Below are 25,640 nucleotides of genomic sequence, written 5' to 3' on the forward strand. Positions count from 1 at the left end.
ACTAAGCTTAATTGGATAAATTGTGCATTTTACTCCTTTACATTCATCTACTCCAAATTTAATGCTCAGATTTTGCACTCAGATAACATGATGAGGTTATATAAGGCACAATGATCAACTGTTTCCAGTTTTGTTTTTTACTATTTACTGAACCAAAATATTGTGAGGTGTTCTTACAGATATACATTTTCAGTAAGAACCAGTGAGCTTGGTGCTGGTGCCACAGACAGTGTAGAGACGTGAGTAAGTGCTGAGAAACTGACGAACATATTGTTAATTTTGATCATTGATCCATTCTGTTTGTGTATTCGATGCATTCTCGTTTAAATCTTCCTGTCTACAATTTTTTTCTGTTTCAGGATGTCTGTGTTTGAAGCCCTGTGAGAGCACAGCACCATCACTGCCACCTGTGCCTTCAAGAATATTACAAAGTGACGTGTCACTTAATGGCAAGGCAAGGCCGTGGAGTCTCTGATAATTTCATGATGGGGGAGCTATTGTATTGCAGCTGCAGAGGGAGGAAAAGAGAGAGAGAGAGAGAGAGAGAGAGAGAGAGAGAGAGAGAGAGAGAGAGAGCGAAGTGGTGACTGTAGACTGGTTCGCCTTTTAGACTGGATGTTTGGCAGGCGTGGCACACTGCAGCAGCGCTGAACCAGCTGGCATCCACAGACAGACAGACAGACAGACAGACAGACAGACAGGAAGAGAGAGAGAAAGGAGGACAGGGGATGCAAGAAGCAAGACAGCTATGAGACAGATGAAGGGGTGGAGAGAGAATGGGGCAAGGTTAAGATGGATATAAATGGAGAGAAGAGGGGGAGACAATCACTCCATGCACACACACACACACGCACACACACACACACACACACACACACACACACACACACACACACACACACACACACACACACACTTGAGAAATGTTATATCTCGCTCTGACTGACAGTGCAAAACCGCGCTCTGCAGGGCCGCACCATCATCTCTCCTCCCTCGCAGGTGATGCTACCGAGCATCACATTTTTCTGTGTGTGTGTGTACGAGCCTCAAATTGAGTTGTCGTCTGCAGAGCCAGTGGTGCCGAATTACCGGCACCTATTAAATTGTAGCTTTTCCTAATTAGCTTCCATGTGAACTCGGCGGCTCTGCGTCCCAAAATGTGTGTCACTTTTATAATCCTTCCCGCAGAATAATTTAGATTGGAGGTAACTACCTTTAGGCTGCGCCATGGCTGGAGTCATTTCCAGGCCACATTAAATGATAAGATCTGTAATAAGACTGAAATATAGCTTAGTTGATTGAGTCAGGTGAAGGAGAGAGCTCTTGTTATATTAATCCTAATGTGAAAATGATGGAAGAAAAATGAAGTCAGATAGTGATTAAATGATTAATCCCACAAGGAGCTGCATGTGTGAGTTGCGTAACTAAAATTATATTGGTGCATTTATGCAATTATGTAATTTGCTAAATACTTCAAAGGGTGCAAATGCAAATTGAATACAGTGACTCATGGCTACTAAGCAGGTGCACACAAGTAGAGGCAGGATTATCAGATTGAATCCTACCCAGAACTCGAAACTAATTAAAACATTCTCAGACACAAGAGCTTTATCTCTTAGTCTTTATGAACAAGTTTGTTGTATATTTAGAGGAGATTTTGCCAATAAAGTAAGAACTTTTAAGGCTAAGAGTGAACGCACAGGATTATTTACAGGAAAGAAGAGGTTGCTACGGCATTCCTTGAGAGCTGTGCAGCGTGGCCGACAGTTTGCTCATTCCCTCGACTGAACTGAGTAGGATGTCTGCCAAGCTCCCGAGGGACTCTGTGTGTGTGTGTGTGTGTGTGTGTGTGTGTGTGTGTGTGTGTGTGTGTGTGTGTGTGTGTGTGTGTTTGTGTGTAAGTTAGAAAAAAGAGAAAGGAGTGAGAGTTCCAGTGGGGCAGGATTTGCTGAATGGACAGACTGACTTCCAGAGACGTCCTCTGCGCCGCCTGCATGCAGCCACACCAGTGGATGGCCCGACATGCTTGGACTTTGCATCTCAGCTGGTTGGAAAATTCAATTTTCATACTATATGGGTGAGCACTGCAAGTCCGAAAGAGAGGGGCCTCTGTGCTATGTAGGTCACAGTTCTGGGAAACAGTACAGTAGATCTGCAGAACATATTCAGATACATGCTTGCATCATTTACATGATATGTTTAGTTATCAGGATCAGTAGACAGCAGAAAACTCACCAGGAAAGTAATTTATGTTTGCTGTGAAATGCTCAGAATGAATGGAAGTCAATGAGAAAATCAAGATTTTTTTTTCCTGAAAAGGCTTATCAGAAACATTACCTTAAGCAGTGGGTTTTAGCTAATTTGTCATGTCTGTGTAGCTGTTACTTCTTGGGACAGTCCCTGTACAGGACTATGTAATTTGTGTAGGGGACAGTGTTCTGTAGTACTGTTGGTAAGTACCCAATCATTATGATTGATTGATTGACTGAAGTGAATTACAGTGGTTTGTAATCTTTACTTTAGACCTCTTGTCACCGTCACTTTCATTTGTTACCTGTAAACCAATCACAGAGTGATTTTGTCTCATTAGAGCTGGACACCACTCGTGGTGAGATTAAAAAAATGGACAAGCACAGGTGGATGGAGCTGATGGAGAAGCAGTCGTTGTCATTGTGATTTAATTCACTGGAAACTTTTACGGTTTGTGTGTTTAGCGGAATATTAGTATGTTAGGTTAGGTTACATTTCCCTTTTCCTAGTCACACTTTCAAATTACACAGCCTGTAGGAAATTGACCAAGATTGATCAATTACATACGTGCTTCTTTGTGGGAAATTACGAGGAAAATTTATAGGAAATCAGCAGGAGAACACACAGCAAAGTCATTTTTAATGAATTAAAATTCCTTGACATTTTGATTGCAGTCAGCATTTTTCTCTCCGTCAGACTTTAAACAGTTCCCACAAGTCTCCTTCAGTCTCCTTAAGGTGGTTTGTTACTGTTACGTATTAACAATAATGGGACAATTCCAAATGTCAGAGTAACCCTTAAATAGCTTCCATGCCTTATTTCTGATGAGTCATATGAGTTGCTGGGACGAGAAGTCATGCCACTGCTTCCTCACACTATCCTACTCAGCACTGAAAAGAACAAACAGACTTTTATGTTTCCAGTAAACAGGGTGAGATGGAGAGAGCGACCTTGGCCTGTTTGGCCAAAACCAAGAATGGTAAATGTGTAGTTTTCTGAAAAATGCAAAAGATCAAATTATTTAATAAATCTTAAATTGTTCAATATATAGAAATGTGCTTTGGTTTCATTTTCAGCCTGACTCCTGACTACCGGTTGTAGTTATGAATAAGAATGTTAGGTCAGTAAATTGAAATGAATTCGTCCATGTCGTGCTTTTTTTTTTTTTCTTTCTTTTTTTTTTGTAAAGTAAATAACATGTTATTACATATCTTTAAGTAAGAAACAGAACTGGTTGGTTAAAATGTGCCAGGGCTCCTGGAAAGGCTTCAGGAAACTGAAGAACAAACAAATTTCAGTGCCATCAAATCAGTGCAATCAAACCTAAATGAAGCTGACCTTCTTCTGCACGCTAAAGTAAACAGGCAGCAGAGAGGCAGTAAACACTTTAATTTGCAGTAATTCCTTACCTCTCAGCTGATTCCAGGCCTGCAGGTAGAAAACTATCTGCTCTCCAAATAAAAGCTGACGGCCGACCTGCAAGACAGCAAATGTCAAAGTAATTAATTTGTTTTCCTTTAAGAAAAATAATAAAGGGTCAGTGGTGTGTGTTTCACAGGATGCACTGTGACTCCTCACACACACACTGACACACACACACACACACACACACACACACACACACACACACACACACACACACACACACACACACACACACACACACACATTGCAGCTTTTATTAATTCAGTGTAATAAATCACTGAAGTGTTGCCGGTGAATACATACGGGCATTTGATGCATATGTTTGTGATTTTGCATGTACAGTATATGCTTGTGGTTGCTTGCACATTCATTTTTTGTGTGTATAGGTGTGTGTGTGTATGTGTGTGTGTGTGTGTGTGTGTGTGTGTGTGTGTGTGTGTGTGTGTGTGTGTGTGTGTATTGTCCCTATAGCCTATCTCAGCCTGCTGCCTGTTGACTGTGTCTCTCTCCCAGGCGGTGCAGCTGTGATGAGGTCCACTCTGCGTTGGTAATAAGCTCATTAATCATGCAGCCATACGGCCCGCAGCTCCCCGTCTATATCCCAACTATGATTATCAGCATTGATTGGCGCGGTGGAAAGCAGCCGCTGCCTATGGACCAATGGAAGCAGAGGTTGTTGGGGTGTAATAGCGGACGAGCGTGCGACTATTGAATTAAACATGAAAGGAGACTAAATGGAATCCGAATGTTTTGCCTTTGAGATGAGACAGTTATCAGTGGCACTTGAGGTGTCAGGAGGAGATAAATCCACACAGGATGGGCTCAGTGGAGGTTTTATTCAAGATATATCAGGACGTAACTGAAGGCACACGTCCTTTAATATAAGTGTGTAATGGCAACCTTAACAGGCAAGTTTGAGTTTGACTGAGGCACTAATCGCATCTGAAGGGCAGAAATTGTTCAGAATTCTTGACAAAGCGAAGGCAGGATGTATCTCTAAAGTTCTACAACATGAATCTCCTTAAAATTATTTGGATATCAAAAAAATCCCGAACTGAAAACGAAGAGAATAATTCCACAGCACTTTATATTATCGTTCCAAGTCATTTTCTTCTGTTCATTCTTCTTCAATAAACACACCAGACAATAAAATGAGTTGTATATTAAGGATTTTGCTTCAAAATTACTTTCTGTGTAAAGGCACAGCTTCCAAAACAGGGGAGAGAATGGGTTATGAAGGTCAAAGTTCAACTGAAGACAGAAATATTCAGGGAGGGAGGCTGAAATATGCAGATAAACATTAATAATGTTCTTTTTTAAAACTATTTTCATAATTATTTGCATTCTCTGTAACAATCATCGCTGGCCCGACACATGACACAGACCACCACATACACACCACCACAATTTATCTGGCATTTTATGTATTAATACCCTGACTGTACTGTCATATACTGCATTGATTTCTTAAACTCTTTGCTATATAATCTCATTGCCCATACGTTCTGTCCTGTTGTTTTAAGTTTCAAATATGTCTAATGTTGTGTTTCTTTTCTTGTTATATTGCATCACAAAAAAAGATGCGTGTAGGTTGTTGAGTTTAAAGTCTTCCAGTGCAGTTAATAATTATAATAACAATAATATTAATAATTGCAGCTCAAAGTGCTTTACATAAAAGAATAAAAAAGACAAAATGAACTTAAAAACAGGGATAGAAGATTAATGTAAAATATGATGAGAATAAATCTCACTTTGTGATAACAGTGAAAATTAGATAAAACTAAGGATGAAAAAAAAGCATCTCTTATTCAGTTTGAGAATCAATAGGTGAGAACTCAGAAAATAAAAGTTAATCATTATTGTTCATCACATTCTAAAGCCACAGATTATGGATTATTCTGATATATAATAAAACACCCAAGATGTCTGTAAATAGACTGCAATAATTGAACTCGTCCATACACAAGAACTGCCACAATTATACAATTGAGCCTTTGCTTACCCCATGTCAACAGCAACTGTCCAATCATAGCTTAGCGAGTGTAACTAGCACCAGCAGGCCTGTCAAACTTTGCATTTCACTTCATGTTGATGTGGTGTGCATGAGGCTGGAAGAAGAGTGTTGCTCCATATCTCAAAAGTTTGAAGGGAGACATCTTTTTTTGTAGGTTTCAAAAAAGCTAAAATAGCAAACACATGAGGACTGGACAGGTGAGGATGATGATGATGTTATGCCAGGGACATGTAGCTTTAGCCTCAATCTTTTAGCATTATATTATATGTGCAACCATCAAGAACATATTTCAGATCCTTTTACGTGGTTCTCACTTTAAAATGCCTCACATCGAAACATCAGCTGGACACACAGCTCCTCAGACTCCACGAGTGTAGGCATTAGCATTTGCTTAAATTAGCTAATTATGAATTTTGAACTTTATATATACAGTGCAAAAATGGAAAGCTTGACAGACGTAGCAACATACTTCTGTTTCTGAGTCTGACATTTCCAACAGTCAGTCATAGTGAAATAGTGCTGTTGTCCCAGTCATACACAGATCATCTGACTGATCACACACACACACACACACACACACACACACACACACACACACACACACACACACACACACACACACACACACACACACACTAATAATTGCATTTGCACACATACACAGGGATCAGTTGAAACAGTTTACAGAGATTTTACGCATTACCAAGCACAAATTTTCTATATATCTCAATAGCTGAAAGTGCTTCCATGTTACTAAAACAGTTAAAGAGCCAAAATTCCACGTGAAACATGTCTGCTCACTTGCATATGGTGCTCTGCAGTCATGCGCACGGTTTTGGTTTTAGTTTGAGAGAATTCTGCTTCTACCAGGATCCAAAGGGAGTGAGTGGAATTTACTTTGTGGTTTTCAGAGTATTCAGAATAAATAAATAGTAACTTCTCATTCTTAAAACAAAATGGGATTATCCATGTTATTCAAGTACTTCCTTCCTCCTTCTGTCTTAATATGTCAAACCTGAGCAAACCCAGTTATGTGAGAGAGTATGTCTGTTTATTATTTGGGTGAACTGACCCACCTACTGAAAGTCATCCAGCTATATTCAGTCCATGAAATATAATAAAGCCTATTATGCAGCACGTTGAGGTGCATTACGTTCAAATGTATCTTCCGAGAAGTGTGTACTTTGTGTTACAACAATCGCTCACCTCCTCCACAAGAAATGAGGATATGGAATTAGGGCAGCCTAAAAAAGAGATTGGAATAGAAAAATGAGCGCCGAGGGTCTGGTCAAAATTACCTCAGTCTGCTCCTCAAAAGAAAGCAAATGTGGCCTCACAGCTCTGCTAAAAGCGCCACACAGGGGCTGCTCACTGGCGCACACACACACACACACACACACACACACACACACACACACACACACACACAGGCCTTGAATAACACAGTGCATTAGCTTTCAACCACATCTCTTTGAAATGACAGGAACATTTGAGTATTGACTCCCAAACTAGTTACTTCGCGATCTGGGCATCACTCACAGTCTTCGATGAAGAATAGCTGAAAAGATAGATTTTTGTTCTTTCGTTCTGAGGTGATTTGAACTGTGTTAGAATCTGAACATTTCGACAGAAATCATTCAAGTCTTTAGAAACATGACAAACAAGGGCCTTCTTAAGCCCCCGAGTGGTTTTTCAAAGCCCTCTGATTTCAAGTTTGTGTTGGGATCAAGAGGCTTTTCAGACAGCCATTTATGCTGATGTTCTAGATGTAATCGTGCACCTGGTTCACCTCTCCTCACCTTCAAGCCTCCAGCCTCCCACGAGACACACAGCTCGACCAAACATGGCGAAAACCAGCAGAGAAAGGCAGAATCGAAGAGACAGAGAAGAAGAGGAGGACTTACAAGACCACACACATAAATCCGCTCTTTCTGCACACATACACCCTCCGATAAAACCCACTAGCAAACTCTGTCACTCAATTAATGTCTGGTTTTATCTGGTTTTAACATACCTGCCATCCTCAGCTGGAATTAAAGCCTCACCTCTCCCCCTTCCCCCCAACACGCACATTTTTTCCTCTCTAAGTAGCTAAGCACAGTGTGTGGGATTAGGCGCTGTGGTAATAACTTCCATATTGAAAAATGCAAGATTGGGCTTCCTCATGTTCACAAAGACTTTAGCTTTTATAAATAGAATTGCCTTACACATCGTATATACCCGCACACCATGTCAGTCTTTTTTAGTTTTATTTCCAGTTTTGTCAAGTTAAAATACCAGCATGCTGTTTTTATTTCTTTTCTTTTTCTTTTCTTTCTTCTTTTTTTTTTTGGATTCATGATGCCAAGCAGGGCTAATGCCATGAACTGTCTTGTACAGTGTTTTCCACAGTGTTTTGCGGTTCAAATCGTGGACTGGAAACTGCTGACATTCTGGTGGCAGATATTGCTCTCTTGCCCGCCAGCGCCCTAAATCCCCTGTTGCGAGGAGTATGGTGTGAAATCCATTTACCACAGATTCCTGCAGAAAGCTTGTCATCTCATTGAAAAGATCCCCCTGAAATATGGAAGAAGCCTTTACTGTAGATGTAAAAAAAAAAGGCACGATATTCTTCTCTTGCCATATTTCTCTCGCTCTTTGTCTATCAGTCTGTTTCTTTGTCTCTTGTTCAATTTCCTGTGAGAAAGAAGTGTCTCCTGGCAGTAAACAAAGATGGCTTCTCTGTCACAGTGGGGTTAATCTTTCATAAAAGGTGTCAGGAGACTTTACACAGTTCTGGTCCCTGAGGCATAAGTGAGGGTTTATCATTTCTTTTATTTCAGCGTAACTACTGGTGAACTCAGGTCCTAGCAATGCACCCAGCATTTAACCTTTGATTGATTTGATAAAAACACACATGAGTGCATCAATCACATTAGTGTCAGGTTATTATTCTGGTCTCATTTTTACAAAATCCTGCACAAAATATAACTTCCTTTATTGTCTGGGTCTGCAAACTGCCCTATATTAAGCCCACAATGCTGCATTTACTCTGAATCTATACATATCAAACCTTATTTTCACTGCCCTCAGCAGTCACTCCAGCTCTGGTTTCTGCATCCAAAAGTGGAAACAAAAAATTGATTGCTGAAAACTGTGCATTCAGCCTAACGATTCATTCTGTGTCTCTACAAGAATCCCGGTAACAGTTGAGTCACATCACCTCAGGAGGAGCGGCCAGAAGTGAGCTGATGTGCTGTCTAGAGTCAATACTATGTCTTTTGTCAGAGGAGAAACAAAGGTCTCGTACAGCACCATTATCATAAGTAATGTCAATAGAGTCTATAAATTCTCTTTCTAATCAGACACAATTTTGCTATTCAACCAAAAGCATTGTTTGATGGTTGTAGCTTTCTCCAGCATCAGCATGAAGCCCAGTTTAAGCCAATCAGAAGTGGTCCTGATGAGAGTGTGAGTGTGCAGTGCCTCTGCACTCCAGCGCTATTTCAGGTCCGGATGCCTTTGTGTGCAGCTATATGTCAAACAAAGGGCCGCTATGCCTGCCTGCCGTCCATACACCCAGGCTGGGGGGAGGGAGGACAGAGTTGCAGTCTGTGGGTGGGTGTGTGTGTGTTTTGGTTTGGATTGGGGGTGGGGGGTGGGGGGCTGTCGGCAGGGAGCAACCAGGCGTGTGAAAATACTCCACACTGACTCTCTCGACTCTCTCCTCCTCCTCCTTCCTCCATCATCTTGACTCCTTTGTGCTCTATTTCTTTCATATCGCTGTCCCTTTCCTTCATTTTCATGTGTTCACCTTATCTCTACGACCCTTTACCTTTCACCCTCCCCTCTTTCTAATGTCTGTCCCCCCCCCCCCCGTTTCCTGCTCTCCCTCTCTGTCCCTCAGATGTCATCCGACACACACCCAGGAGCTAATATTAGCCTGCAACAAATTATAATGGAAAGTTTACCGCCCATTACAGCTCCTTTGGTGGGAGACAATCTTTGATATGGAAATGCTGCCGCTGCTTTGTAGGATGCATACATAAGCACTACATTTGATTCTACATTTGTGCACTACTATGTGTGTGTGTGTGCGTGTGTGTGTGTGTGTGTGTGTGTGTGTGTGTGTGTGTGTGAGAGAGAGAGAGAGCTGAGCATGGGATGACAATGAAAAATGGAGGGTGTATCCTCAGGGAACCCTGTCGTAAACCGTTTTGACAAATTGGGACTGAGGGTATGTTATCTCTGAGGGTTTGTCGCAGCCCACAGCCAATATACACACACATCAAACTGACACATGACAAATGGTAGGTGTGGATGATGGAGTTACTATGAGCCAATAAGCTCTTTAATGTATTCAAACCCGCTTAGCCACACTAAGTACCTAAGTGCTCAAAGTAGAGGAAGGTTAGCGGGCACTAACAGTAAGTCTGGAGATGTGAACAAAGAAATATGAGCGTATAGTTAACATCCATTGCTTTAGTAGTTTGAACTCAAATATCCACGCAGAAAGAAACAGTAGAGGAAGAAATGTAATGCTGGAAATTTAGAAAACATCCATGTCATGATCAAATACTGTCAATCACTAAAGGAATCCAGCAACACAAAGACAAAGAAAGAGAAAAGGGCTTACCTTTCAGTTCCACAGCTACACGTGAGAGTCCATGGCTTTTCACACACACATGCACACACACACATACACACGCACACTCGCACATACACACAAATACACACAGTCATCACACATGCGCTCCCATGCACTCAAGCACACTGTTTGCGAGGAGGGAGAGACGAGAACCCATCATTGTTCTCATAACCCCTCCCACACGGATGCGTAGCTCTGTCTGGATGGGAACATTGTAGGAGTAGCACTCTCTCTCTTGTGCGCGCACACACACACACACACACACACACACACACACACACACACACACACACACACACACACACACACACACACACACACACACACACACACACACATTCTCACAATGTCTGGCTAAAAAACATGCATCATCAACAGTCTACCTTGTTGCAGCCTCCCTCTTCTCCAGGAATTCCAGCACACACACATACACACCCATACACACTCACCCTCCACTCCTATATGCTTACAGCAGAGAGCACACAAAGACTCCCACTCACAGACCGTGTGATCATGTGATGTGTGTGTGATGCTCGACGCATGCATGCATGTGAGAGCATGTGGTGTCTTTCCTCCGCCTGCTCCTTCTCAGCTATTTTGTGTACTCTGTGTGCATTTGTGCACCGTGCTGTGATAATATCTGATGTGTGTTTTCCGTCCATGCATGTGTGCATCACTACACGTTGTAATAATGCCACAGCTCTGTGCCTGTGTGTATATTCACACATATGTGAGTGAGTGTGTTTTTCGCCAAGGGGTTAGGTGTTAGGATAAACAAACAGGCACCCTTAAAGCCCCTCGTTTTGCACGACCATCAGGGAGGAAACAGCTCTCACGTCCGTTCTATTAGTCTCGAGGGGCAGTATGGCTACATGTACTTACCCCCTGTGCATTATTGATGGCTGGTAATGGTACCATTACAACAGGATAGCAAGCTGGTGGTTTTTTTAACACAGGCCTGATGAGGACGCATGAGGCATCAAGGTCCACTTGGCTTGGCTTGGCCAGTTCATGCTCTTTAAAAAGGGAGGGGGAAGAGGCAGACCGAGGTGCTTTAACGGTGGATGAAGGATGCTATCAGGTCCAGTCTTTTTGGTGGGCCAGAAGCATACTGGACCAGGCTGCTTTCTACTGATTACACCATTATACAAGATAGGAAGCTGAGAAATGTTTTAGTATAGCAATATAGAGGCACAGAAGGGCAATCAAACTGTATGATGTTACTTTGTGCTGACTGTAGGTGTTTGACTCCAGCCAACTTGCCAACTTAGCTGTCTGTATTTTCTGATTGTGCAGACCTGATGTAAATCTTAAAGCAGCACAGACAGACATAAATCTTAAAAACAGTGAACTGCTACCTTTAAACAAGAGTGTGTGATGGTGAAAATGTGTGCGTGCGCGTGTGACAAAAATCCTATTTGGCTTCTTGTTAAGTCCTGCATAACTGCTGTGTTTGTTTGGGAGGAAAGAGCAACACTGCTGTGAAAACAGAGGAGGCTGCAAGATCAGGATTCTGTCAGACTAACATTTACAATCTGTCCAACTAATTAAAAATGTATATACACACTAATTATGTGCAAGACAAGATTGACTTTGATATAAAACTAGTATTAAAAAAAATGATGCTAATTTTTTTTATTAACTTACTGCACAAAAAGTCACTGAACACACACCAACACATTTGTAATAATAACAGGTTGTTTTTCTTCCCTCTGTGTAGCCTTGTGTTCAAAATGTGACTGTAGATCAAATATGTAACTAACAGAATGTGTTGTTTTAAACACGTCATATTGAAAAAGTATTCAAGAACTGATACTTTTGACAACCTTAATACACACATGCACAAGCGTAAACACACACGCACATGTATGTGGTGTGCGTGCATGGACACTTTCTCTCTCATTCTACACACACGCGTAGACTTATAGACTTATAGAGGGAGAGGGAAGCTTTGGCTGCATGGAATCAATTTCATATGATGTCTGACAGGCTGTCATGGAATCATTATGCAACCCCCAGAGACAAAGAGATGCTTTAGGAAGCTGTGTGTGTGTGTGTGTGTGTGTGTGTGTGTGTGTGTGTGTGTGTGTGTGTGTGTGTGTGTGTGTGTGTGTGTGTAGAGAATGAGATAGCATCCTTCCTAGCACCAGAGTACGTTGCCTTTTGGGGATTTTATTCTAACTAAGGCATCTTTCACTGCAAAAAGAAAAATATTTCTTTTCCTTTGACTTTATGTATTTTACATATTTGTTTGATATATACTATTTTTATTTGTAACAAAGAAATGCACCCAAGTCTTAAAGTCTGAATCACATTTTAACAGCTACATTGTTGGAATTTTATTTTTCAATTATAAGAATAGATTAATTGTATAATAATTAATTAAGCTGATATGCTTTGCTTAATAGTTTTGTTAAACAAGTTTTCAAATGATATGTAATTAAATCAAATAAAAGGGTGCAAATTAAGTCACATTTGTAATTATTAACACTACAGTTAAACTGGCATTTAAACAATTTTACAACATGTTTCAGTGTTCACTAAAGCAATTTGCTTAACAAAAGTCAGAGTCCAGATGTGTTGGAAGACTCATTAAAAATCTAATTAAATTTGTTGGTAACTGTCTTTTTATCTACTCTGTGATGGAGAACAAAGGATTTCAACGTCCTCTAAGTGGCACACACACACACACACACACACACACACACACACACACACACACACACACACACACACACACACACACACACACACACACACACACGTATGCCCAAGTGACACATCTATCTGATGTGTGCATTAAGTTACTGGTAAAGGGTAATTATTTGCCATTTGAACAGTAAGTGCATCATTTCTTGTTTGTTGTTTTATTGCACTTTTATAGTCATTTCACTTGCAAGTATTTAATGCAGCAGGCTGGTAAAATAGTATTAAAGGCTACATTAAGCATCACACTGCTGTTCCCTCACCCTCAGCTGTAGTGGAACTGCACTGGAAAAAAACATTTTTCACTTTTTATTTTTTGCCATACTTAGTTGTAATTAACTTCTTTGCCTCTGTGGGTCAGACTCTGAACAACTGGCAGTGTATACTGTAGAATAAAAGGTTGATGTAATAAAAGCTGATGTAATAAAAATTTGAAATGTGACAAATAAATACATTATGAAGTATTATTAGTAAAATACCATATGTTTATCTTATCTGGCCTTTCCCTCGTCATTTCCACCGCACTATGCAAAAAGTAAATTCAGGAAGTTCCTCTAGGCTTTGTATGCATGATCATCAGTGAAATGGTCTTGTGACAGTACAGCACATGGCTAAAGACAAGAATGAGTTAAATGGTAAATTTGGATTAGTTGTCATTTCCACCGTACATAAATAATGTTTCACATTGTGCAGCTGATGGACTGAATATTCAAAGCTCACCCGAGGAGAGACGCTCGAATTCTGACATACAATGGTATTTTCTTTCTTAAAGAAATGTGACAATACGTTTCCACCACAATCTCTTCTACATTCTACACTGTGATGGAAATGAAGCAAAAAGAAAAAAAAAATACAATCATATTGGTAATTTCCTTTCTGTTAATACTGAGGCATACTGAGAATGAAAAGAGGAAGAGGTCGTTTGACAGAAAATCTTGGCTGAAGGTCCACTAATTAGCTTTTTGTGAAAGGCCGTAAGATGCAGCTGAAAGCTCAGGAAAAAGCCTGCAAGAGTGAGTGTTTTTTTTTTTTTTCTTCAGTTTTCATTCATTTAAGAAATGTATTTTTAGGTTTAGCTGTTAAATTGTAACATCCAACTCCTTGATGAGGTGGTTCACCTGTAGAGAGCAGTGCAGAGGCATTTATCTACTGTCTGAGAACAAATGTGAATTTATACATCAAAATATGATTTTCACTGAGAACAAGATTTCTTGTCAAAATAGTTGGTGGTGACTATCACTTCCAAATACACTCAACATGAACGTGCAGTTCTATTTGTCATTTCCTTCTCCAACACAACACTCATTTCTGTGTATAAAATGTATAAATATGATCGGCATATGAAAAGTATTTTTTTCTGCATTATTGGATAAAATAAAATCATACATGTAGAAAACAACAGTTAATTCATTTATTCAGTTATTCAAAAATCATTCTAGGAATCTAATGTGCTGTCTGTACTGAAAACTAACGAGTAATGAAATCTGGAAATCTGGAAAAAAAAGTATATAACTACCATTTTCTGAACAATGTGTGGCAGAAATTATGAAAAATATAACTTATCAAAATATGTAATTGTGTTAAGGCTTTTTTGATCTTTTGTATTTTTTTCTAGATTAAAATGAACCAAAAGATATGACCCTTGAGCCACTTGACAAATTCACCATGGATTATTTTACTATTGACAATACACACCATATGAAATTCATACCAAAAACCACCAGGATTATACATATAAATATATGTAAAACACACGTGTGTGTGTGTGTGTGTGTACATATACACTTGTAATCAAATGTGATTCGAGTTGAAAAATTCAACTGATTAAATCTCTGTATATTTCACACACACATGCTGCTGTGTCTTAAGGTTTTCTCAGTGAAAGCCACACCCAAGTGCCCTTACTCATGCACACCATATGGATAATAGACTCTTACCTCTGACTGGCCAGCTCAAACACAGTCACAGTAGTCAGTGGCTAGTTCTTCTATATGAAACTTAAGAACTAGGTCCGTGTGTAAGAATACTGCTGTACCCTCACATTATTCTGTGCTGAGAGAAACCACAGCCCGGCTAACACGGCCGGCGCCTCGCAGCCTCTTGGAGACTGGGAAGGATGACCAAGCATTCAGCAAGAAAACCAGATTGAATTACTGCTGATCACATCAAACCAAACAAACTGAATTGGAAACATCTATTTTTTTCCTCCTTTGATAGTAGCCTTTTTTTTGTAATAAATCACTTTTTGGTTAGATTTTTAAATTCACATACATTTTCAACACAACTCAAAGCCCATGTCTGTTTTCACTCACTAAACAGATCTCGATGACTAAGCAGCAGAATTAGAGAGAATATTTTACAGTTCGAGTTTGTATGTGTTGATAATGATTCACAGCCAAGGGTGGTTTGTTGCATTACACGGTTGCATACAGTGAATGCTTTGTGCATTTAGATATTCAAATTATCACTTGCTTGCTGGCATGTAAGATCGCAGACCCCTCAGGCCGTAAAAACTGGCCAAATACACAAACTTGTACGGTATCCTTGTCAGTGTTTTGGGCAATTATTAGCACATGAAAGAAGCTGCAAAATGAAGGGGGAAATATACTGATCACCACTAAGATAAAGGCTGGAAAGGAAACAAGAGCAGCGAAAATATGTGTGTGTGTGTGTGTGTGTGTGTGTGTGTGTGTGTGTGTGTGTGTGTGTGTGTGTGTGTGTGTGTGTGTGTGTGTGTGTGTGTGTGTGAAATAGAAATATCAGCCCAGATAGCAACCTCGGAGGGGTGGGGGGGTTACATGTAAAGTACCTGCTCACTCCTGGCCTGCTAATGAGCTACCCAACTCTCCTTAATGGCAACTCAAACACACAAACACAAACACACACTTCCTCCTCTTTGTGCTATTTAATGCCAATAAGGAGATTTTCAGCACAACAAAAGCTGAAAATCATTTCAAACATGTTTGAGATTTCGCTGTCACTTTCGCATGATACTGGTTTGGATTTAAACAGTCAAAAGAGGTCACATTTTTAAATCTCTTTGGCAAAATTGCTACCTTTTCCTCCCGTAAGAACCCTCAGATGCTTATAGAGCTGTGTTTTTGCATAAGGGTAAAGAATTGCTTTCTCTTTCAGTCTAAATGCAGCTAAAGTTAATGAAAATAAGCTCCGAAAGGGTGAGCACAATTTAGCGAAATTATGGATCAATGAATAAATACACGAAACAGTAACACTTTGTAAATAAGAAATATCAACACCAGCAGAAAGCTTTTTGATGAAGCACAAACCGCAATCAAAGTAAGAAAAACAGCAAAAATGAGCACTGACCCCGCCTTTTTTGACAAGCGACTATGGCTTTGTCTTATGATGTTGAATTCCTTTTTCTCCGTGTAGCAGCCACTTGGAGGAAAAGCACCGATAAACAGACTCCAGCACAAAATTCCACACAGGAAGAAAAAAAGCAGCTGCAGGTAGAATATGAGCATAATAGTCTCTTCAGACCAGGTGAGCCCCATCCACAAGGGTCCCCACCCACTCAGCTCCATCACCACCACATTCACAATCTCCATGACAACCACTCACCATGACGACCCCCTTCACCATGACGACCTCTGTCACCCAGCTGTCCTCCTGAGACCTGTAACGGAGCTAATATGGCTGCAGTGGACCCCTGTGAGACAGAGACCACCACCCTCTTCTCCTCCTCTCCTCTTCCTTCCTGTAATTCCTCCACCTCAGGGGGTTAAAGCAACTAAATCTGAGGAAGTGCCTCTCATTCAGACAATAAAACCCACTCTATCTTCATGGTTCCAGCGGGTGAAGCGACTCTTCGCCTCCTGGCACAGGAGTCAATTGGATCTACAATGTCGCTAAACAAGGACTTAACAACTACCTGGAACTGTGACTTCTTTTTCTTCAAGCTGAAGAAAATTCAACCCAAGACTCCTCCGGCTTAAAGGCTGCTAGAAAATTCCTTGAATGGTTGAAGTAACTTGGTTTCAGGCCCAATTGCTTGGTTATTTTGAATTTCAGCTGTTTGCACACAGAAATGACAGGAGGATTGTTCGCTACAGGAATGTGTGTGCAAATAAGTGTGTATTCGAGCCAAAGTGCAACCCAAACACTTGCATGAACACACACACACACACACACACACACACACACACACACACACACACACACACACACACACACACACACACACACACACACACACACACAGCTTCCTAAAGCATCTCTTTGTCTCTGGGGGTTGCATAATGATTCCATGACAGCCTGTCAGACATCATATGAAATTGATTCCATGCAGCCAAAGCTTCCCTCTCCCTCTATAAGTCATTATCCGTATCCCCTGACTCTGCTCTTGATCAGTCTCTCTTATCTCTATTATCTTAAAAAAAGGCCCACCTCGTACAATCCTTGGCCAACAGAAAGAGAAGTACAGATATGAATGCAGGACGTAAAAGTGTAGCAATCATCGTCAGGACCCATTTTAGAGTGTAAGTCCAGCTATTAAAGCGTTACCTTTCAGGTCTTCCATCTTTAAAAGCACCATGGAGCTTTTGACCTGCAGTTTTGGCCAGAACAGCTCTGCTCAGCAGTGGAAAACCAATTAATCTGACTAGAGCGATTATCATCCCAAGAAATATATAGATTTTCTACACCAAAGACTCTTCATTCAAGTGTCCACTTTGTGTGAAATTCAGCCTCTAGGCCTCACAGAAAAGGGTGTAGTAGACATACATTAAGATGCCGTAGTGTGTAAGTGCATGAATGAGTGTGTGTGAAGCGGTGAATGTGTGTGTATCAGATGCACATGCATGTGTAGCAGAGTAGTGTGTGACTTACCCCCGGCTGTCCCTGAGGGTTGAACATGCTCTGACAGTGCTGATGCTTCTCAGCGTCCTGCTCCTCTCAAAGCTTTCATCTACAGTATGTTTGCTATCACTCAAAACTCCCTCCTTTTCCCCCGACACTCTTTTTCTCCTAGTCCTGTCTTCCTCTACTATCTCCATCCTCCCTTCTTCCATCTTTATCCTTCTACCTCCCTCTTCTTTCACATCCTCCTTCTTTGTTTCTTCGTTTCTTACTCTCTTACTTCCCATGCTGTGCATCTCCTACTCTTTTTTCACTTTCTGCCTCTTTTTTCTTCTCCACTCATCTCTCCCTCTCCCTCCCTCTCTCAACCTTTTCTTCTCCTCCTCTCTGTCGCCCTCACCAGCGCTCCAGGAGCTTGGTATCGCTGTCTCTCGGCTGGCACAGAGAACAGGCAGACACATGGGAGGGCTGTTTTGTAATCCAGCAGGTCATACCACCCTGGCACAGGAAAGGGGGGGGCTGATGGGATGCAGGGAGGGAGATGAGGGGGAGGGAGGACTGAGCAGGCCTATACTACTACCTTCCAACCTATACCTTTGCTGCATCCCTCCGTCTGCGAGCTGATGGTCTCTCCCTTTTTTCCCACCGATGACAGGAGGTCTCGCCTCACTACATCGTCTGTGCATGTTGAGGTTTTAGGAGTTAGCAGTGAAGGGGAGGAAGGGAGGAAATGAGGAAAGGAGGAGGGAAGAGAGAGAATGGGAGTGGGAGGAAGTGTGGGAATGAAAGGAGGGATGAGAGAGGAGAGGAAAGGGGAGGGAAGGGATGGGAATGAAAGGAAATATGAATAGAGGATGGATGGGGGGGGGTACCTTGAAGGGTTGTAGACTGAATCAATGGTGCCTCTTAACCAAGGAAATATAGTTAGGTATAGGAATAAAATATTTGCTAAAAAAATCAAAAACCCAGAGAGCCCAGTAATGAATCTATGATGCTGTGTACTTTAGGTTACAACACAGCCGCACAGTTGTTGCCGCTGATTGTGTGTGAGAGTGTGTCTGAAACAGACAGACTAGCAGAGGCAGAGAGAAAGCTAGTGAGAGACAGGGAAAGACGGAGGTTAGGTCTCAGGGTGACTGACCGGCTGTCTGCCTCGCTGCGAGCTGTCATCTCTCCCACAGATGGTCAAATTGCCATCCATTCATCCACACTTTCACCTCAGTGAGCTCTGGAAGACGCTGTTCCTCAACAGTCAGAATGGTTTGGATATGAGAGGTTTGCCCAACCCTATAGCCACACAGAGTGTTGATATTGGACAATTCTGCAACACCTCGGCTTACTTAATAGCAACTTTTTGTAATGTTATGTTGCACAAGGAAAAGATGGTTTAGATTAGGGAAAAAGGCAACTGCACCTGAAAACTAGAAAGACGTTTGCATTCAATGAATTTACTGTGTATATGTTCATTAAATGATACATTCTTGATAGTTGTACACAAACTTAAGAATATCCTGATTAACTAATTAATTTAAGTTGATTCATTGAGACTGAGACACCTCGAGAGAATGACTGATATTGCTAGCTCTTGTACGTGCTCCATGACCACTGGCTGCCCAGAAACTTTCAGTGGGACATTGGGTGTAAACTAGCTTTTCTATGACTAGGTTTTATTTATTAATGCTTGGGGTATATGTAACAGGTCTAACACTGAGAACACATAAACAGATAAGATTCCTGTAGAAACAGGAGAAAGAATGATACAGGCAACTGATGCTTCTGTTCTGCTGTTCAGCTTTGGTTAGCAGAATGAGGAAGCAACAAGCGTCCTAAGGAGAAGCAAAGCTCCACACTGCCTCCTGCTCACATTACCAGAATGCAAGGTGCCTAATAAAGAAGCCTCGTACTCTTGTCAACCATTATTAGCCATTAAGCTCACATTAGACTATTCCTCTTACAGAAATAACATTCCCAAAATAAAGACATAAACAAATGTGACCATGCATTTTGTATGCATCACACCTTTTTCTAATGTTACGCACAAGGACATGGTCATCTGGTTCAAGGACAACACTCTCCGTGTGGCAGTCATCTCTTTCCCTACAAACTTGGGTTCTGACAGTGGATGGTAGTGACCCACTCCCTGCCAAACCATAGAATGAAATCATCAAAGAGTTTCTCTGCAGCTGTCTTCCCAGACTTGTTTCTGGTGACACAGGCTTGTGCAAATCCAGTAAAATTATCTACAACAACAAGAATGTACTCAAAGCCTCCCTTGCAAGATTGGAAGTGAAGACACAAGCTTGAGGGCTGAGCTGGTGGTAATGCTCCCCATGGGCTCTCTGATGTGTGATGAGTTTTTTTTTTCTGCTAGATGCAGTGACACTTTCTTATCACAAGAGCCTCAACCTCCCATTTCACGTATGGACAATAAAATCAGTCTAGCTAGGCCCAGGATTCTTTCAGTTCCCATATGACCCATATCATCATGGAGGTGTGTCAGGATCATAAGTCAGTACTAGTCAGGCAGGATACATTGGCTCCTCTGACTGGTTTTCCTGTATAGCACTTCTCCCACTCCTACAGGAGTTTCCTTTTAAGACCACTGGCTCGCCTTCTCATGTCACTAGTCAAGGTGTCAGCAGGGTCATCTCACTGAAATTTCACAAAGTTGTCATGTCTTACGTTTGGGATTAGCTACGGTGATTGTAAAGCCAAACTATTTTGCAATTCAGGACAGTGACATAGGAAACTTCTTGTTGCCTTGCAGTTCTGCTGACTTCCCATGTTGCCAGAATGGCGTTCATTCAAGACAAGTCTTGTATGCATGTCCATTGATAGATGTAGAATCCTAGTAGTTTACGGATTTCTCCAACCTTGCTGGGGTTTTAACCTCTCAAGGCCTGGATGGCTTCTAGAGCCCTGGGGTTGATCCAAACCCCATCAGCAGAAACCAGCCTTCCAACATGACAGTACTTGGTTTGCCTGAGCTTTACATTTGTGGTGATCCATCTCAGTATCTTGACATAATCTTCAAATGTCTTCACATTCCTTTGGAAAGCAGTCTTCATCTCACAAGGAGTTGAGCATTTCTTTTATGCCCCTCTGAAATGCAGCTAGGGCTTTTCGAAAGTCCAAAGGGAATGCATTCCCACATGTACACCCCCATGGAGGCAATGAATACGGTCATGTGTTGTGACCCCAATGAAGCCATGAATGGCTTTTCCCCAATTCAAAATTGAGAAGCAACTATATCAAGCATCAAGCATGTCAGTATGATCCTGAAGACATGGCAGAGGGTGTCTGTCTGGGACTGTCTTTTGGTTCAGCAGCTTATAATCAATTCACAGCATCAAGCTACTGTTCTTGCATATTCAACCCACAGGAGCAGAGTCTGTTGACTTTGATTTTACTATCCATTTCTTTGCTTCCTGGAAGTCCTGGATATACTCCTTGACTTTGTAGCTTGGCTTGGGGATCACTGTGTAGGATCATTGCACTGGAATGCCATCCTTCAGAGTTATGTTCATTTGGTTCATATGTCATTATCATCCTGGGTGAATGCATTTGATGCCTCATAGAGAATTTTTTCCCCACTATTTGTTGTTCCTCATTTAAATGGCTTACATCAATGGGGTGTGCCACAGCTGGGACAGTTGATCTGTTTGATCTTTGTCATCCTCCCCGACAGGAACGGCTGAGTTGACACTGTTGACCTCAATGCTATCTGTCTAGTCTGTTTCCACTATCTTGGCAATTACTCTTGGCTGATACTGCATGATACTGTAAAGCTGGCCAACATACTGTTGTGTTGGGTGTGATTGCCCACTGGGATTTTAACATAATGCCACCTGGTATAGTGGACCTCATCCATGACATCACCAAGATCTAAATGATTCAGTCCCTGGATGGTTGACCTCAAACAGCATCACAATTGAGGTGACATCAGCAGGCACCTTACATTGGATGCAGGCAACCTGGCCAGAGAGGATGACAATTCCATGCTGACCAACTCTCACCAGTACATGGTCATGAGTGGCACAGGAGTGGGCTCCTGGGTCAGCATAAAGTTCACAGTTGCTTTAACTTTAGCATTTTCAATCTGCATGGCCTCTCTCAGCAATTTAGCAACAATAATGACAACTTCGATTCCAGCATTGTGTCCAAGGATGAGCTCTTTGATTATGTTGAAGTCCATTATTGGTCTCACGGTGCTTACACAGCTGACCAAGAAGGATACTCAGACCTCTTCATGGCATTGCTGCTGCTGTCACATTTGATTGTAGGGAGCTTAACTACCTGTCTCAAGGACTGCACTTGAGTCCTCAGCAAATGAATTAGATCATCTTTAGCAATGGTTTCTGTCTTACACTTTTCTTTGTTCACCTCACGAGTGTTAACTACTCACTGTGAGCGATTTTGGGGCGAGAGCTGTGCCCCATTTGTCTCAGTCATCAGTAATGTAGGATCTGAGAGGAGATGCTTTAACTCCTCCCTGATATCATCATGCTTCTCACTCAAGCCCTGATAGACTGTGCAGAGGAACGTGTTCTGTGCTATTTGTACCTCATACTTAATATCTGAATCAGTCTGCTTGGATGAGAATATCAGTTTTTGTTTGAACCCCATCATTCTGTAAAGATTCTGCTGTGGCATTTTATGCTCATGATGTTCGGCATTCATCAGCTTCTTGCATAGTTCAGTGCCACTTTCTCTCCGAAAGTTGTCATTTAATCCTTGCTGGTCAGCATATCCTTGAAGTTGCCAGGCTTTATGATACGAAACACGTGTTTGGTGATGTCACCCACAGTGTATTTTTCTTTCAATCCTTTATCAATCTATTTCCTGATATTGCAGTAATTCATATCAGATGCATTGTTCCCGATTACTCCACCATGGATTTTGAAGATCTTTCTCTGCAAGAGGAGAAGGAGGCGGAGCGATTATGCTTACAGTGGTTTTGGGGAAATGTTAGTCAGCAAATACAAATATAAGCAAAGAATGGTATAGAATGTTTCAGTTTTGAGAGATGTCAGGCATTTCAGACTCTGAAAAGTCAGTCCAACTTTATCATAATCATTATTATTTTTATTATAACTGGTAATTTGGTGCTAATACACTGGTAATTTAATGTAATCTGTGGCTATGCAGAATTGTCCGACATTGATTGTCTGGCAACAAGGTTAATGGTTGAGCCATGGTTTAGGTTGGGTGACTAAAATGCTTTGTAAAGGTTGGGGTATAAAGATCGTGTTTCTAGGTGCTATGAATGGCCACAGTTAGAGGCAGGGAAAAAGCCTGCTACATAGAGAGGGGCAAGATGTGATTATTGTTCAGCTGCTATAATGGTTAATATGTCATCATACATCATAGCAACCACACAAAAAAGTAGTTGTGTGGAGAAATAAAATTGCGATGTAAGAGAGGTGCAGAGGTTTCATAGGCTGTTTGATGATCTACCAAGCACTGACAACTTTATCCTTCATTTATCTCATTTTTGGTTGAGCTGATGTTCTGACCAACTCATCTCATGCAGGCAAAACTGAATAAAGTGATTATGTATGGACATAAAATCACACTTATTGATGCTTTAGATGAGTGGTTCTAACCATTGAAAAGACTTTCAATGTCAGATACTTTCACACATTATACATTTTTTTTCTTGTGATGATCTTGGTTTTTTCAACCTGTTATACAATTTCTTTAGTGATCTAAGTTTTCTTCTCTACACAATTGAGACTAACAATTATTTAGCATTAGAAATAGTTCTTTATCCTATTTTTTGACTTTTTTGAGAGAATGACACTGTTGTAATTTCATGCATTTTCCACATCACTTTATTGCAGCTGGGAAAATGGGGCCATAGCCAACTGAGCTAAACATAACTGCCGATGTTAATACATGTAAGCACATTTTAATCTGCTGTAATTGACTGAGCTTTACCTATATGTTACAGTAGGCTGCTTCTAAATGCTGGAGTGGGATATGCTAATGTGACTGTGTCAATGTGTGTGTGTGTGTGTGTGTGTGTGTGTGTGTGTTTGAAAGAGTGAAGTTAGTGTGATTGAATGAATAACCACTGAACCATGAAGGAAGGTGAGCCAGAGGTGTGTGTGTGTGTGTGTGTGTGTGTGTGTGTGTGTGTGTGTGTGTGTGTGTGTGTGTGTGTGTGTGTGTGTGTGTGCATCCTGCTTTCTTCAGCTGGTTTGAGCTGTCTGCCTGGTTAAGTGTTCATCTCGTCTCAAAATGAAGAGCAGACAAAATGGCTGGGTCAGCAGAAACACAAGCTAACATATACACAGGCTTATCATGACAATTTAGATGTTTTCAACTTTATGATCTTCGATTAATAAAAATCTGAGAAATATACTTCTGTGACACTGAAATTGTGGGTTTTGTGGAGGGAAAACACATACTGGGAAAATAAATCTATGTATCAGATAATCTATTTTCTAATGCCTTCCTTTTCAGTGATTCCAACCCTTTTTACTAGTGACACTTTTTAGATAATAATCACCATAATTCCAGATTTTCTCAGTGGCATTAAACTGTCAAGTGGCAGCCAAGAAATATGCATTAAATCCAAGCATTGCTGGTTGAAAAATAGAGAGTGAATGCATAAATGCAGCTATAATGGAGGATGTAGGGTAAAGTATGACGCTGGGAACACATAAGCAAACAGTCTTTGATGTAAAGACGGCTCTATCTGTGGTGGATGAAAGATGTTAATGGGACAAAAAGCTCACAGCGTCCACGCCTCCATCCTCCATTTACCTCTTAAACAAAGACGATGGCGCCCAGCTTGAACTGATTTCAGTAAAGAGGGTAAATTTTGGAGCATATGAGTGAAGGCTGTGCTGGAGTCATATCACTTATCAAACCTATGTGCCACATATGGATTGATGCAAATTCGCAGCTATTGTTGAAGTAGGTTAGCTATGCCTTTGAGATGAGGTATTGATTACCTTTCTACCATGGGCTGTCACAATGGACTGTGAAATTAGTGCTCCCTTACCATATGTGTAACTGACAGTCTTGAGCTCTCATACATACATATTAACGAATTAATCCCACTGTTTTTTCACACACTGGAATCCGAAATGATTTGTGGATAAACTCTAGTGTTCACAAATGCATCTTCCTATCCTCGAATAAATAGAACCCAATTTGAATTAATGTCACTATAATTGTTCTCCATCCACTCTTTAATTTTCTCCATTTTGGGTTTTGTGCTAACTTGTGGTTGCTGACCCAAGCTGTAGGGCATACTGTATAAAAAGTTGCAGTCTTTATCAGCCCCAATTTTGTCAAGGCCTTCAGGCTGTTCTCCACTTATCCACCAGATGCCCTTTGGTTTTTTTCCCTTTTCCCCATCACCTGGCTGTCCCACCCTACCACACACCTATTCTCTCTCCTCTCTGCTCTGCAGTTACCTTACCTGCAACTCATTCCATCATCAGTCACCCGCCATATGTACTGGTCTACTTCCTTTGTTGTTTCCTTGTCTTTGACCTTTTGCCTGTATATTACACTGTGAAATCCTGCTGCCCCTTATTGGTTTTGTTTGTTTGTGTTGGACTGCCTTCTGGTTTTGACCTTTGCCTGCTTCACTTAACTCTGTTAAGTGAATATGTACCTCAGTTTAAGTTAATTGAACTGCACTAGATCTGCCTCAGCCATCAGCATTTGGGTCCATCCCCTGCTGCCTTACACCCACCACAATTGCAATGCATTTCTCAAAGTTGAAAAAACTTTTTTAAGGGGGTTATGTGACCTGACACCATGGCCTCTACCACAGATATT

General features: G+C 41.2%; 1 long non-coding RNA gene across 1 annotated transcript in view; it reads right to left on the minus strand.

Moving 5' to 3' along the window:
* Nucleotides 1-18,265, minus strand: part of LOC139334149 (uncharacterized) — a 29,221-nt gene extending 10,956 nt beyond the window's left edge. Inside the window, exons 1-2 of the long non-coding RNA XR_011602367.1 lie at nucleotides 17,871-18,265; nucleotides 3,660-3,726 (exon numbers count right to left, since the gene is read on the minus strand). This is a non-coding gene — a long non-coding RNA (uncharacterized lncRNA). The remainder of the gene's footprint in view (nucleotides 1-3,659; nucleotides 3,727-17,870) is intronic.
* Between the last annotated feature and the right edge of the window lie 7,375 nt (nucleotides 18,266-25,640).

This window comes from Chaetodon trifascialis, chromosome 7 (assembly GCF_039877785.1).
Source record: "Chaetodon trifascialis isolate fChaTrf1 chromosome 7, fChaTrf1.hap1, whole genome shotgun sequence".
Classification (NCBI taxonomy): domain Eukaryota; kingdom Metazoa; phylum Chordata; class Actinopteri; order Chaetodontiformes; family Chaetodontidae; genus Chaetodon; species Chaetodon trifascialis.